The 14,720-nt window shown below is 38.3% G+C and overlaps 1 protein-coding gene across 1 annotated transcript in view; it reads left to right on the top strand.

The window, feature by feature from the left end:
* Positions 1 to 14,720, top strand: part of fibcd1a (fibrinogen C domain containing 1a) — a 135,922-nt gene that overhangs the window by 108,668 nt on the left and 12,534 nt on the right. The gene's annotated exons all lie outside the window — the stretch shown is intronic.

Here is a 14,720-nt window from a genome sequence, read left to right as displayed (position 1 = left end):
CAGAGAATTCCTCAGAAGAAAATATCTCCTTTTGCATTGAACTTTGAGCGTCGTAACTTTGCAGATGTTGTTTATGCTCAAACAACGACATTACACACTAACTAAAGTTAAAAAAGTGAAATCATAATCAACACCACTTAAAATTGCTTAAATTTGTATTATGCCAATGTTTTACTCTTGTTTTATGCATAAACCTAACAAATTAGTGAGATTTATGCTTGAAACATGAATAATTTGCAAAAATAAACTTAATTGGATGAATGTTCTCTGAAACCAAGTGTTGATGAACAGTTTTGCTTTTCAAGTTGATTGATTTTGTTTTAAGGATGTCTATTTTATTTATTTTTTTTACTGGAAAACAAGACAAAAATACTAAGAAAGACCATGTTTTTTAAAGTCTGCGCAACTGTCACACCACTGAAAAATGTAGTGCTGCTAGTTCCAGTTCAATACTGGATCTCTCACAATGAATCTGGTCTTCCCTTTCCTCTACAATTTAGTCTTCCTCACAGGTCATCACAGCAGGCTTTCTCCAGGATTATGTGAGATCTCTGTGCAGTTTCATACATCTCACGTAAGGTAATAGAGAACAGCCTTGCGTCCACATCCAGAAATAGTTATCTTGGTCTGTAGGTGATTTCACTGATGATTCAGAGAGCTGAAAATAAAAGGACGGACAAAATAAATAGGGTAGATCTTTCACGAGACAGCCATCGCTTCTTCGATGGAGTGATGCAATGTGTCTCCGGGCTGGTGGAATGAATCTAAGCAGGGAAAGAGATGGATATCAAACCAACGTGGTCCCCACTGACTTGTTTGGCACTATGAAAATATTGGCAATTTTCACTGGGTCTTTATCTGTGATTTATCTGTGAGTATAGCCCTCCAGAGGCTCTGAATAAAACATGGCCTTGCTCAGCATCCACAAAGCGTTCCATTAATCGCCATTCGGATTGTTTTAGACTGACTACTTATCTTGCGCCGTGCATGAACCACGTGGCGCTCGCTGGCCATGCATGGATGGCCTTGAGTTTTATGGGCGAGATGTGAGCTAAAATTGAAAATTCCTCTGATCTTCTTCTCCCCTGTCCTTGGCCTTCTGCATTATTTTCTATTTCTCTCTCTATCTTTCTTCTTCCTTGTGTGGAAATGAGATGCTATCACAGCTTTCGGCTTTGCTTTTAAACACCGTAATCCATTATAAATGTTATCAATCCAAGTGTTTTCCTCCTGGAAAGGAAAAGGATCAGCATCAACACGATTATGACAGACACTGGTAATGCTTCTCCAAGCGTGCACACATGTTATCATTGCATATTTTCACAGTGCTTCCCAACCTTGTTTATCTTAATCGACACCAGACCAGAAAAGTGGTGCTTTTTTTATCTCATGCACCTGGTATGAAGCATTTATGTTAAAGGTGTTATATGTAGGATTTTCACTTTTATAATGCATTAAAATACCCCAATATGTTCGCAGATATTTAGGAAACATGCTAAGTTCACCTACTTGTTTCTCAGAAAAACAATTCCGTGTTGGAATGTCTGTCTTTGTTTTGGTCTGTGCAAAACCGTGTGCTGCCAGTTTATCCAATAGTATTTCACCATCACAGGTTGCCAGTTGGCGGAAAACACAGCATTTTGCAGCCATGGAAACCAGCAAACAAGCTGGGTCAGAGAATCACCGATTCTACCTGACCTAAAAAGCCTCTGCATCCATCTAAATATATCTATGAACGACAGCATTTAAAATCACAGATAAATCAACTCATCAGCTTAAAGTGTGTAAGACTCCTTGGCTTTCATTGTCAGTTGCGCTCCCTCTTGTTGCGTGTCCTCAAGCTGGCAACCCGCGCCTTTGAAGGAGGGGGTGGGGCAAACAATATTTTGAATTTGGACTGCAGTACCTATTTCGACCACTGGGTGTCATTCCTACATACAGCACCTTTAATGAAAAGACTATCAGAGAACTTTTGCGACAGGTTTTGTTACTTACAGTGGCCCTAACATGTATTTGGACATTTTAGCCATGCTTATAAATGTTAGACATTCATACTTACTATGAATGTATTTGCATTATATAACAAAATATAATTGAAGTAGCATCACCCAGTAGTTTCCCTCAAAAATGAAAATTATCCCATGATTTACTCACCCTCAAGCCATCCTAGGTGTATATGACTATCTTCTTTCAGATGAACACTGCTGTAAAGTCGTTGTGGTGTTCACACTACGTGACACTATGTAAATGACACACTGTGGCCACACTGTATGACAGATGTATCGCTTTTCTTACCATGTCATCAACTATCTGATAATCCGATTCTGAAATATGTGCAAGTGAGTGTTTTGTCATTTAATTGTTTTGATCTAAATCTATAACGCTTGCTTGTTTGTGCTTTAGTTCAGAGAGTTCTGTCAGTCAGATTTATAGGCTACAGCATGTGAATTCATCCATTTGTACCGAAATAGATGTGGCCGGTGAACTGGGAGAAGAAGAGTGAGCTTTATAGTTTTACACAATGTGTAACTGATATGAATAAATGTTGGCAAATTATAGGCTATTTGAATGGATTGTTATTGCTGCTTCCATAGACATCAATGTTTTAAGAGTTCACACTTACAAATAAGTCAAATAAATTAATTGGTAAACGTATTTGGCGTGCTGTCCGGGGAGAGGGCTCCAAGCTCGGTAATCGGCCCGAACACAGAGTAGGGATTCTGGAAACTGTCGAGGATCCTTGGGTGAGTTTGACTGTGATTATATATAGGCCTGAACTCATGCTGATTGGGTAGATGTGTTGATTACAGATTGTTGACAGCTGGTTGAGATGAAGTAATAAGATGATGTAATGATTGTGTAGCTTATGCCGAGTTCAGACTGCACGATTTTCAAAGTAGTCGGGTCACTGTTCTTTTCACACTGCATGACTATCTTGGCCAGCATTCAGTCGCTGCTGCGTTCACACTGCACGATGGATCGGCGACAGAAGGTTTCACACTGCGTGACTTTACAATAGGAAGAATCGCCAACAACTCTGTCTGGCACGCAAACAACGTTTCACAACCAAACACACGCGAGACCTGACAAGGAAACAACGCGCGCAAGACCAGAGTTTTCACGTGAGACTGGCTCTGCGTCTCAATCAGCTCCCTAGGTAGTGAATCAGTACATAATGAAAGTGAATGTGGCTGATACCCTGATCAGTGCCCTGACTACTGAACTAGGGTGCTGATTGAGACACACGGTGGGATTATTATTAAAAATGGTAGCCCGCATGAAGCTTGAAATACGAATTGCCTGTGCGCTGATTTGCAGCGAAAACAAGAAGAATATGGAGGAAATGTTTGGGGAGACGCAAAGTACAAGGATTGTGTGTTCTGCAATGACAGTTGGAGCTAAATACATAACTTTTCAATGTGCTGCAGTTGCGGATGGTCAAGCAAATGTTTGTGCTTTGTTTCTGTTTGATAGAATTGTAATGTTTATGTGAATGAAGCCATGCTTGCTGATGTTGTGGTCTATAACTCCTCCCCGAACTCCACGCTGCTCTGTATCTTGCTTTCTCATTGGCTGTCAGTCATTGCCGATGTAGTTTTCAGTCAGAACACTTTTCACACAGAAGGATTTTGAATCGCTGACAGGTCCAGATATTTAGCATGCCAAATATCTCACGGGTGTCGGCGACTCGTCTGCGATTCTATCAGATCGCGTCTTTGCTCATTCACACTGCGTGATTGTCACTCGCGTGAACGAGCACCGATTTGCCTGTGATTTCGGGCATTTGTCGGCGATTTCTCAAAACCTGTCGGCGAGCCAAAATCGGGGCTAAAATCGTGCAGTCTGAACTCGGCTTTATTTGACTTGTTCCTCCCGAAATACGTTAATAAAACTTAATATATTTTATTGGTTGTTGCGTCAACACACGTAACACCATAGGATATCGAGTCGGCCGACAGCTCCAGATATTTAGCATGCTAGATATTTGTCTCAGTGAGGTGTCAGCAACACATCAGTGAGCCTCTTTGATGCGTCGTTGAGTAGTTCACACATAAAGATTGGTGAGCGCTGATCACTTGCTGATTTTCCCCCGATCACTGCCCGCCCTGTCGGCGATCTCGTTAACTTGCAAATCGGGCTTAAATCGGGCTTAAAATCCTGTAGCGTAAACTTGACATTACACGCCTCTCGCGTCATTCGTCGCGTCACAGGTCATTCTTTCTCCGTAACTCGATATGTATGGCCGCTTGCCGGAAGCTAGTTTTTTTTTTTTTTTTTTTTTTTTTAAACCCATTGTTTTGCTTCAGAAGGCCACTATCAACCCCCCGGAGCTGTACGGATGCACTTTTTTGGGCTTCAAATTCATGAGCACCATTCACTACCATTATAAAACTTGGAAGAGCCAGGATATTTTTAAATATATCTCTGATTGTGTTCATCTGGAAGAAGATGATGGATCCTAAGAAAACCTAGGATGGCTTGAGGGTGAGTCAATCATGGGATAATTTTCATTTTTGGGTGAACTATCCCTTTAAGTAAGTGCAGTGTTGATTCATTTCCATTGTAAAAATCATTAGTTAATAATTTAGTTCATTTATCTATACAGCAGCTCTAGAGAAAACAGTGATGTCATCTTCTATCTCAGTTCAGTTCTCATGCAACAGTGTCAATGCAGTCAGATCAATAATATTGTTGAATTCTCAAAATCGAATTGAATTCTCAAGTTCCCACAGGTTGTGAATCACTGATCTCTGACATATTTCACTTGGGAAAACTGTCAATCTACCTTGTACAACCTACTGAACAAAATGAATGAATCCTCTCTTTTGATGTGGCCCCCAAATTATACTCACGATTGTGTAAAGGTTGCGTCTGGCCAAGGACTCTTGTGTTTATTAAGACAGATGCAAAGCTTTACCAATCTCAGAGATGGTGCATTTTTAAAAAATGTTAAAATGCAATGCTCCACTGAATGCTTCAGATTCCTAATGGGAGCTATTTTTCAAAGAGCATTATTTTTCTAGTCTCTGTAACCTTCAGGATGCTCTGCATATTTTTGTGTCTCATGGCATCCATTCATTTAGCCAAACCTGACGCAGTAATGAACTGTAATATGTGTTTTGTGAAGCGTTGCAGAGGAATAGACAGGCGGCGAGCTGTAGACATGAAACCGGGTCAGTACACAGATAGGATGCTGATGTCCCTGATAAGATTTCAGCTGATGGCATCGCAAAACTGCTACGATGCTATCAGTGAAAGCACTCCAGATAATTTCACAGTGCTAACTGAACGACCATTAAAACCCCATAATGTTATAGATAAATGAGGGGGAACAGACCTGGACTTCTTATCTTATTAATACTGATACATCATATGCCACAGTGGGGAACTAGAAGATAGCTTTGGGTTAGCTGCAGTAAAATGCAAGAGAAAAGCCCAACTGCTGTTCTGTTCTGTATTATGATGACACTTGGAAATGCATTATTTACAAAGCTCTGTTTTATTCAATTTTCTCTATGTATAGATGAGTGAGATGGCTGCTTGTGTGTGCCAGACTCTCCCAACACGGTAATTAAGTTTTTACCTTAGCCACAGATGAAAGGTTATTTGTTGTGACAGTCCCCACATGAATAAAGGATGTGAATCGCACTGGATCCGACGACAGTCATGTTCGACCTCATTTTTGTCAGTGCCAGTTCAAACATGTTCTTAATTAAATTAGAATGAATTAATTTCAGAATCATGATGCTGCGGTTAGTAGATTTGCTCCTGACATTGAGCAAGTTGTTGTATGTGTATATGCATATAGAGTGATGTTTTTGGTCTTATTTACATCCTTGTTATACTATTATTAAATATGCCTTTCTAGAGCTATTTTTACACTGTATAGAAGTTGCATATCTTAAACTAAAAATGTGCTGTTTACACAGATTCAGAGGTGGTGTGAATATATTAACATGGATTCAAAATCTTTTTTGCATGTTACAAAGTTAAGCCAGTAGAATCATTTACTCAAACGATTCATTCAAAAACAGTGATTCATTCAAGAAAGGATAAGTGACTTTGTTTATGACCGAGACATTGAATCATTCACTCAAACGATTAATTCAAAACACTGATTCTGGAACAAAAGAAGTGATTAGGTGTGTTCGACTTGATGTGGCACTGCACAGACCGTTTGGTGTTTGACATCAAAGTACCGGGAAAGCGATTCGAAATCATACAGAACCTTCTGCTCTCGAATCGCTCTTGCGGTTCTTTGATATCACACACCGATCGCTCTTCGTCATGCCGCTTCAAGTCGAACACACCTAATGCCTTATATGTGAGTCAGTGAATCATTCACACAGCTGATTTTGTTCAAAAATGTATTAATTTAGGAACAAAACAAGTGGCTTTGTTTATGAGTGAATCATCGATTCATTCAGTAAAGGCCATGTGATTTCATGCACTTAGCTGTCGCAGCTTTCATTACGTTACGGAGGGGGTTGGAGGCGAGACTCACATTCATTACTTGTTAACCAAGTCAGTGAGAGTGTTGTGGTGGAACCTCAAGCAAAACCCCAAAACCATTGTATATTGTGGATACAGTTTTCGTCTTTATTTTTTTGTTTTATTGTTTTGGTACTTTTGGGTTTTGTGAATGAATTGGGTTTTGGTACTCCGATGTTTAATGACAAAATAAACGTATAAAATTCATACACTACATGGATGAGTACATAGTGTATAAGTGCATAGTGTATAGTATATCATTTGGGACATAATTTTATTCTTTCTTTAACAAAATTTAGTGTATTTATGTGTTAGTCAATTAATCATTCACACAGCTGATTTGTTCAAACTATTTCTGTAACTATTTTTGCTCTATGAGACAAAATGAAACTGGCAATATTGTCTCTTTAATATTGTAACTCAATATCTTAAAGAAGTTACTTAATATTAACCTCTTGTTTAATGAATTGTTACATAAAATGAATTAAAGAAAAATAGTCCCTTAAAAAATAATAAATAAAAAAATAAAATGTTACAATTTTATTCAAGGGACAGAATTTAGATTTTAAGCAACATTTATCCGGAATTACAAAGGATTTTTTGCTTTTGTGAATGCTGTAATGAAAAATCATCTAAATTAAATACACAGTGGTGTATTGTATTAGTAGCAGTCATAGATAATTACACTTCTTTAGTGTCTCAGAGCTCATTATCAGTGTCTTTAATTGGACTGGTCAGGAATGTATGAATGGCCAATGATATAAAGGCAGGTCTTCCTGTTCTGTAGCTCCTATGTGTTGAGCAAGTTGCCAGAAACACTGAGTTTGTTCCAGTCTCTGGAGGGAGGCCTCCATATGCTCTTTTTAATTGCGCTGTAACAACTGCATTGATGTGAGATGTACTTACAGATGTGTTTTCAATAGCATACAAACAGCTGTTCTGCCCTAGGTTTTACACCTTGTCCATTTTACCTCAGCTGTCTCCAAAGCACCGCGCTCCGGTATCTTATTGAGTCTCGTATTTACTGCCCCGATCTGGCGTCTGACAGTGTAAGGGTCGTTGCATATTCTGCCAGGATCCCTCTGGAGGTTCCTGCAGACGACAAGAGACACTTTTTTTGTTCTGAATATGTAAACAAGAGCTGCATCAGGTGTAATTAAATCTCCTTTTCTTGATTTGCATATAATTGAGCTCAAGGCCCAAAAATGGATTTCACAGAGACAGCTTGCAGCGAGTGTTTCTCATGCAGACGGGCTTTAGAAAATTAGCAAAATCGATATTGGTGCGGTCGACAGCGCCCACCTGTAAACAGCAGCTTTGATGCGGCGCGCTGGGAAAGGACAGGCACGTTAGGTGTGATGATTCATCCTGCGGAGAACTGAAGATGTGCTGGATGCTGTGTCACTGCGCTGGCAGGTGTTCAAAGCTCCGTACATCGTGACCTCGGGGCACAATCACATGTGCGAATTTGTGTGTTTATGTGTGCAATCGTGAGAGTGGAAACCTTTGCACTGAACTCAAATCTCCTTCTTTTCTCGAATGTCTCGCTTTTTTCTGACAGGGTGCGGGGAACAGCCATGCGAGACGCATTTCATAGAACGGTTGCGGGAGCAGCAGAGCCCTCACTGAAACGCAGATGGAGAAGCTTGATTAAAAATTAATAGCAGAAGACGGTTGCATGGAGAGAAAATGAGCGCAGCTCTTGGCCTGTCAGAAAGAAATCTGTCCTCCGCTGGCACGGCTCAGCACGAGGGCCTCGGTTTTCACTGCCTCGCGTCCTCAAGTGCCTCAGTTTAGTTCTAATTGAAATACGAATTGCGCCTCTTTCAAAGAGGCACCAGACGAATTGAAACGTGAAATAAAGAATCTCAGAGTCCAGTGGTGAAGCAAAAAGTCATTTTACTGTTTAGATGCAATGTGTCTTTCTAAATACCAGGGTCATACACCATACAGAACTGAATTGAGAAATAATTTTAAATTCTAATTCAGTTCAAACAGGATGTGGAATTTAAATTTGAATGTAAAGCCATGTTTCCACCGAACAATTTGTCCCAGGAACTGTTTTTCACCTAGACCTGTTGCTGTCTGCGTTTCCATCACATTCTAAAGTACCGTGAAGATTAGGCAAATTAGTCTGGTGACATAGGACTGTGCGTAACTTTCCTCTGCATATAAGCTTAATAAAGCCTGAACCTCATCATCGGAAACTCTTACTGCACGCACCGCAACAGACTTGATGGTTGAGATAAAATGCTTTGTGGAGTCAACCAATAAAAATGCTGCATGAACTTGACCAATCAGCATGTTCAGCACCCAAGTCCCACCCCCAAAAGTTCCTGAACTTTGAAAAAGTGCTACCTTGTGAGCAGGGACTTTCTGAGGGGGAAATTTTTACCCGGAACTTCATTTAGACCCTGATCCCTGCGGTCGAAACACACCGAGTACGACCCCAAAGTCTATAGTTTCAGGGGAAAGTTCCTGCAGTGAAAACACAGCTTATAAGTAGAACTAAAATGACAAAAATTCATGTAAATGTAATTTTTTAACTAGAAAAGCACTCGGAATGTTAGTTTTGAAAGCTTTGACAAAAGTCTAAAAAGCCTTGAAGTTTGAAGATTTATAGGCCTGACAGAAAGACAGACAGACAGACAGACAGACAGACAGACAGACAGACAGACAGACAGACAGACAGACAGACAGACAGACAGACAGACAGACAGACAGACAGACAGACAGACAGACAGACAGACAGACAGACAGATAGATAGATAGATAGATAGATAGATAGATAGATAGATAGATAGATAGATAGATAGATAGATAGATAGATAGATCTGTTTCATAGAAAAACAAAAGTCAAAGTTTAAAACATTGTTGAATGTTGAATAAATGACAGAATTTTAATTTTTGTGTGAAGTAACCTTTTAATAAGAGCTATTTAATTTAGTCATTCAGGTACGACATGAAGCCTTTCAAAGTTAAACGGTACTTCAAAGTAGCTTTCACAGAACAATTGATTAATTACTACCTTCTACACCTAAGCGCTTCGTACTAATTCAGGGCAACATGTTCACTGTTTGATATATCTCTAAGAAATTATTGTTACTTGGGTTGAGTGAGTCTCTTGAGATTTAATTAAAGCCCTGAATGTAATTATGTAAATTCAGAGGAAATCCACAGTTTAAACATAACTACGGTACTTACATTTCAAAGATTTCTGTTTGATGTCAGAGCATGTTAAATTTTATGCCTGGAGATATGTAAATGTTCATTCCAATAGCCAAAAGACATTCTCCCAAATTTTACTCCTTAGAGTGAAACATATTAAGCTGTGTTTTATAGACAATGTACAGAAAGAACAGAATGTTATTAAACTGATAAACACTTGACAAGTGCATCTTTTCAGATGATGCTTAATTATTCAAATGTTTCTCATTTTGTAATCTTTATAACCTCTTTTATGGGGGTTTGTGAGGAAAAAGGACCATCATTTAGTTTTTTTTTCTTTTGGTGTGAGTAAGGTCCTTATGTTGTTTTTTTGTGGATACACTATATCCGCTAGGATGCTATAAAAATAATATATCTGCTAGGGATGCTTTTAATAATAATAATAAACAAATTCTCCCCAGGGATCTTTTGTAAACACAATAAAAACATCTAATGTCTAACACATTTCAGCAATTATAAAAAGCTATTTCATCACAAGATTTCTGCTGCTTAGACAACATTTCTGACTCATGAAGGCTGTGGAAATGATCTGATGAAAGGTTGAGGGGTTTCTGTTTGATTTTGTTGTGTGGACTAGCAAGCTCCTCCCTGCAGGGCTTTCAAGCGGCAGTTTCAGGGGTGATCAATGCTTCCCAAAAACAGATCAAACCGGCTTTGTGTCAACAACACTGGCAGCTATATGAAGTCACCCTGAGATTTTATTGCTTCCATATCCAAGTCATACATGTGATTTACAGCAGTCATACAGCATCAATAGGTTTTGCTTCAGGGACCAGATTTTATATCTAGTGACAACTCAACACAGTGCCAAAACACACACTGCTGCTGTTGATTATTGCACTAAGACATGCTGCTGCATAAATAGAAATATATAAATCACTTAGCAGATCTATGCAGGTGGAGCTGGGGGAGGTGGAGGGTTTCAGAGGAACTCGCTGAAGAAAGTGATCTTTGAATATGTCCTTTTTAAAGTTAAGGGAATTTTCCATAACAGCGTTTTTTTTTGTTGTTGTTTTTTTTTACAAAACTGCCTTTCAATTTAAAAGTCTCTTGCAACTGACTCATTTACTCGTAAAGTTTGTATAAGTACTTTAATGTAACTTTCTCTCAATCCATATTACGCACTAATGGACCCTTTCTCAATACCAAATACAACATATTATTCATATAAAATAATATTTATTGAACAACAATATTTAAATGAACAACAATAGCCATTATAAATGACAATAGGAAATAATTGTACAATTCAGTCAAACATACAAAATCACTGCTCTACAGGATGTAAGTTAAATATAGCCTTAATATTAAATTATTAAATTTAACATAGCCTGATTTGATTTGCTCAGGAACAAGTAATAGATTAGCAAGACCAAAGATTGCCCATTTTAAGTACCAAAAATGAATTCTATCTCATGTTTAAAATCTATAACAGACAACGTCAAATCCACGAAGCACTGGCCGAGATTAAGTTGTTCTCGGCGGGTACACGAGCCCTGAACGGCCGTTGATGGCCTGGAGCTTGCATGTCCGAAAACGTCTAAACAATTGTAAAATAGGTGCTATTATTTCATTATTACATTCTTGACTAAAAAAAACTCTTAAAACTTGAGTTTGTGATACAACAAGTGTAGTATTTGTAAAAAATGTGGTGGATTTGCTCGGCCGCCATGGCAGTCTCTTCCAGCGGAGGGATACAAATGATGAAAAGACAGGAGTGCTGTTATCACTAGAATATCACACGGCTCTCAGTCAATCAGATTCGAGAACCAGAAAGAACTGTTGTGTGTGTATATATATATATATATATATATATATATATATATATATATATATATATATATATATATATATATATATATATATATATATATATATATATATACTTTTGAGAAAAAAAGTATCATTTAGTTTCACTGCCATAAAACAGACTAAAACAGGGCACATTGCAAGCTTGCTGTGAAAAATTAGTTGGCTTATCAAAGTATAGTCAGCTTCAGATCATATCATGAAAACAACAGCAAGATGAGTCTCGTATCACGTATATGGAGCCGTTTGAAGCCCCGACCAGGTAAAGATAATCATACCCACATTCGTTTTTACATGAAGAATATCACAGCCAGGTCTCTGTCTTTAGCACGCCTGTTCTGATATATTGCACCTCTGTGTAACATTTCTAGGTCCCTGGGTTGAAACAGAAATGACCTTCGAGTGCAAATGGCCTATCCATTTAGTCAGCGCAGAGACCATTAGAAGGATGTTGGTGCTTAATAGAGCCTGATGTTGCGCTCGGCTGCTGCTGGAACGGCACCACACCAGTCCCCCTCCATTCAAAGCCATCATAACCATCTCTGTTATTATGCCAATATCATTTGAACAAATGTTAGTCTATTCTGCTGCACTGGAGGGAGGCAGATAGACTGCTGCTTCTCACCCAGGCTATCATGTAACTTTAGGTTCAAAATGTGGGGTGCATTTCATATGCAAAGGGATGATTCTTAAAAGACGTAGCAGTCAAAAATAGACCAGAGACAGAGAGAGGGTTATGGATGAAAAACTTAAACTTTAAAAACTTAAACGAAAACTAGAAATGTTGCCTTGGCAAATAACTGAAAGTAAGTTGAAATACTAAAATGACTAAAGTTTAAACTAAAATTAAAATGAAAACTGAATAAGACTAATTCAACATAAATAAATACTGTAATGGTATATAAATAATACTAAAAATAGCATAAGTATGTAATATTTACTTACTAATGTATATATACCACATGTGTTTTGTTTTGATACATATCTGTTTTTACATAACGGACACTTTTCATTATCCAATCGATTTCTGATTGATAAATTATTAATAAATTATATTTTTTCTAACTGAATATCTTGTTTCACTCTAAAATTTGCCAGTTTATGCAAATTAATTGAGTTGGGAATGGCTTCACGTTGCTTCAAAAACAATAGCTCATTGTCAGTGTTAATGTTAATAATTGTTATAACCCGTAGCTCTCTTTTTTTTTTTTTTTGGTACATATCTAATGGCTGTTGAACATCTGTTAGGCACAGTATGATGCTTTTTAAGCAACACGTTCTGTTTTGCAAATATGGCCGCATGCAGCTAAAGTTTATTCACCTAACACACTACCCAAAAAAACTCTGTGGTCCACAACAGCTGAAGACCAGCAGCAAGCTACGATTAGACCTAGCAAAACTCTGCTGTATTGATTTTCTGTCCTGGGGGTGGAACGCACATGCCAGTGAACGGGCTACAAAGGGAATTCATTTGTAGGCAAGCACATTAGTTTCCTGTCAAGCACCTCTCCTCCTCTCTGTGAAAACTGGGTGGAATATTAAGAGTAGAACTTACTAGAATCTGGGTCTCCCGTTGAGATATTGATCCCAGGAAGTAGACCAGAGTCCTTCAAGCCGGTCTTAGCTAAGAATGAGACGTTATGTCTCTAGCAGAGCCGCCCTTCTATGGAAGAAGACGTGCGCCTTGTGCTTTCAGAATCACAATGTTGCGTTGCTTCCCATAGAACTTTGCTTTGAATGTTGCAGTGGAATATTAAAGTTCACTGCTAGTTCTTTTCAAGTTAGACTAAGAAGTTTGAAAACAAATAACCCAGTTACATCAGGTGTTAGGGCTCGTTCACACAGAATGTGTCTTTGCGTCTAAGGCCGCATTTACACTAGTGCGTTAAATGGTGTTTTAAAATGAAAACTATCCTCATCTACAATGGCGCTTCCACAGCATTTCAGTAACAATCTCAGTCTATGCTACATGACCGTATGTCACATGACCGTTCATGCACTCTGAAAAATGCTGGTTTAAAAACAACCCAAGTTGGGTTGAAAATGGACAAATCCAGCGGTTGGGTTAAATGTTTGCTCCACCTGCTGGGTAGATCTATTTAACGCAACTATTGTTTAAAAATTACTGTATTGCTTGCTTAAAATGAACCCAAAATATGTTGGAAATTAACAATCAGACACATAATTACCAGAGGCAACAATAATAATCAAAAGGTGAGCGTTTATTAATAATCAATTTCATAAATGTTTAATTATATTTATTAAACTTATTTATAAATGTTCGATTATTAAACACATTAATAAATGTTAATTTCCAACATGTTTTGGGTTCATTTTAAGCAAGCAATACAGTAATTTTTAAACAATAGTTGCGTTAAATAGAACTACCCAGCAGGTTGAGCAAACATTTAACCCAACTGCTCAGTTAAAACAAACCAATTGCTGGGTTAAAACAACCCAAACGTTTGATTTGTCCATTTTCAACTCAACTTGGGTTGTTTTTAACCTAGTCTTTAACATATTTTTTAGAGTGTGCACACTGGGTATGCACGTAGAAGTGTAAACAGTTGCCTTTTGTGCATGTAGGTAGCTGCAGTATTAAAAAAATACAGAGTTTACGTGCACAATAGCTGCTAAAAATGACTACAAAGCTATTAAAGACTGCAGTTCAGTCTCCATGTTATTGTTTACATGGTTCGCAAGGATACTAAAAACCTGCGTTGCTCTCATGGTTATACCTCTCTCTTTCGGTGAAGTCGAGCAGTGCTTTTGCTGAATGGCACGGATTGCACTATGGACTGTTTTTTTTTAAAATTATATTATATTTTTTAAAACGAACAAGCTGCGATGTCACGTTTCCACTGCTTTGTTGCATGAGACGTGGGCGCGATCAAACAGCTGTCTTTGCAGGGGACTTGCCTCATCGCAGACATTCCACGACCCGAAAACGCCGATTAAACGCTCAGTTAGGTGAAAACAGACTCCGACCATCCGTCATACCGTCATACACGTCCGTCTAGCGCACATTTACATAGAAAAACAATAGAAAAGTAGCACTTTGGAATAGAAAAACATGTTCTGTGTGAATGGCCCCTTAGCCAGTAGAGTTAAAGTACAATGTCAATGCTAACTGGCTAATGGTTTAACTAGTTTCAAGACTATCTTTTTTTTTACAGTGAAAAGCAAATTGG

Source organism: Chanodichthys erythropterus, chromosome 9, assembly GCF_024489055.1.
Source record: "Chanodichthys erythropterus isolate Z2021 chromosome 9, ASM2448905v1, whole genome shotgun sequence".
NCBI lineage: Eukaryota > Metazoa > Chordata > Actinopteri > Cypriniformes > Xenocyprididae > Chanodichthys > Chanodichthys erythropterus.
Note: the sequence above shows the minus strand (reverse complement) of the source record. Positions and strands in the feature narration are given on the sequence as shown.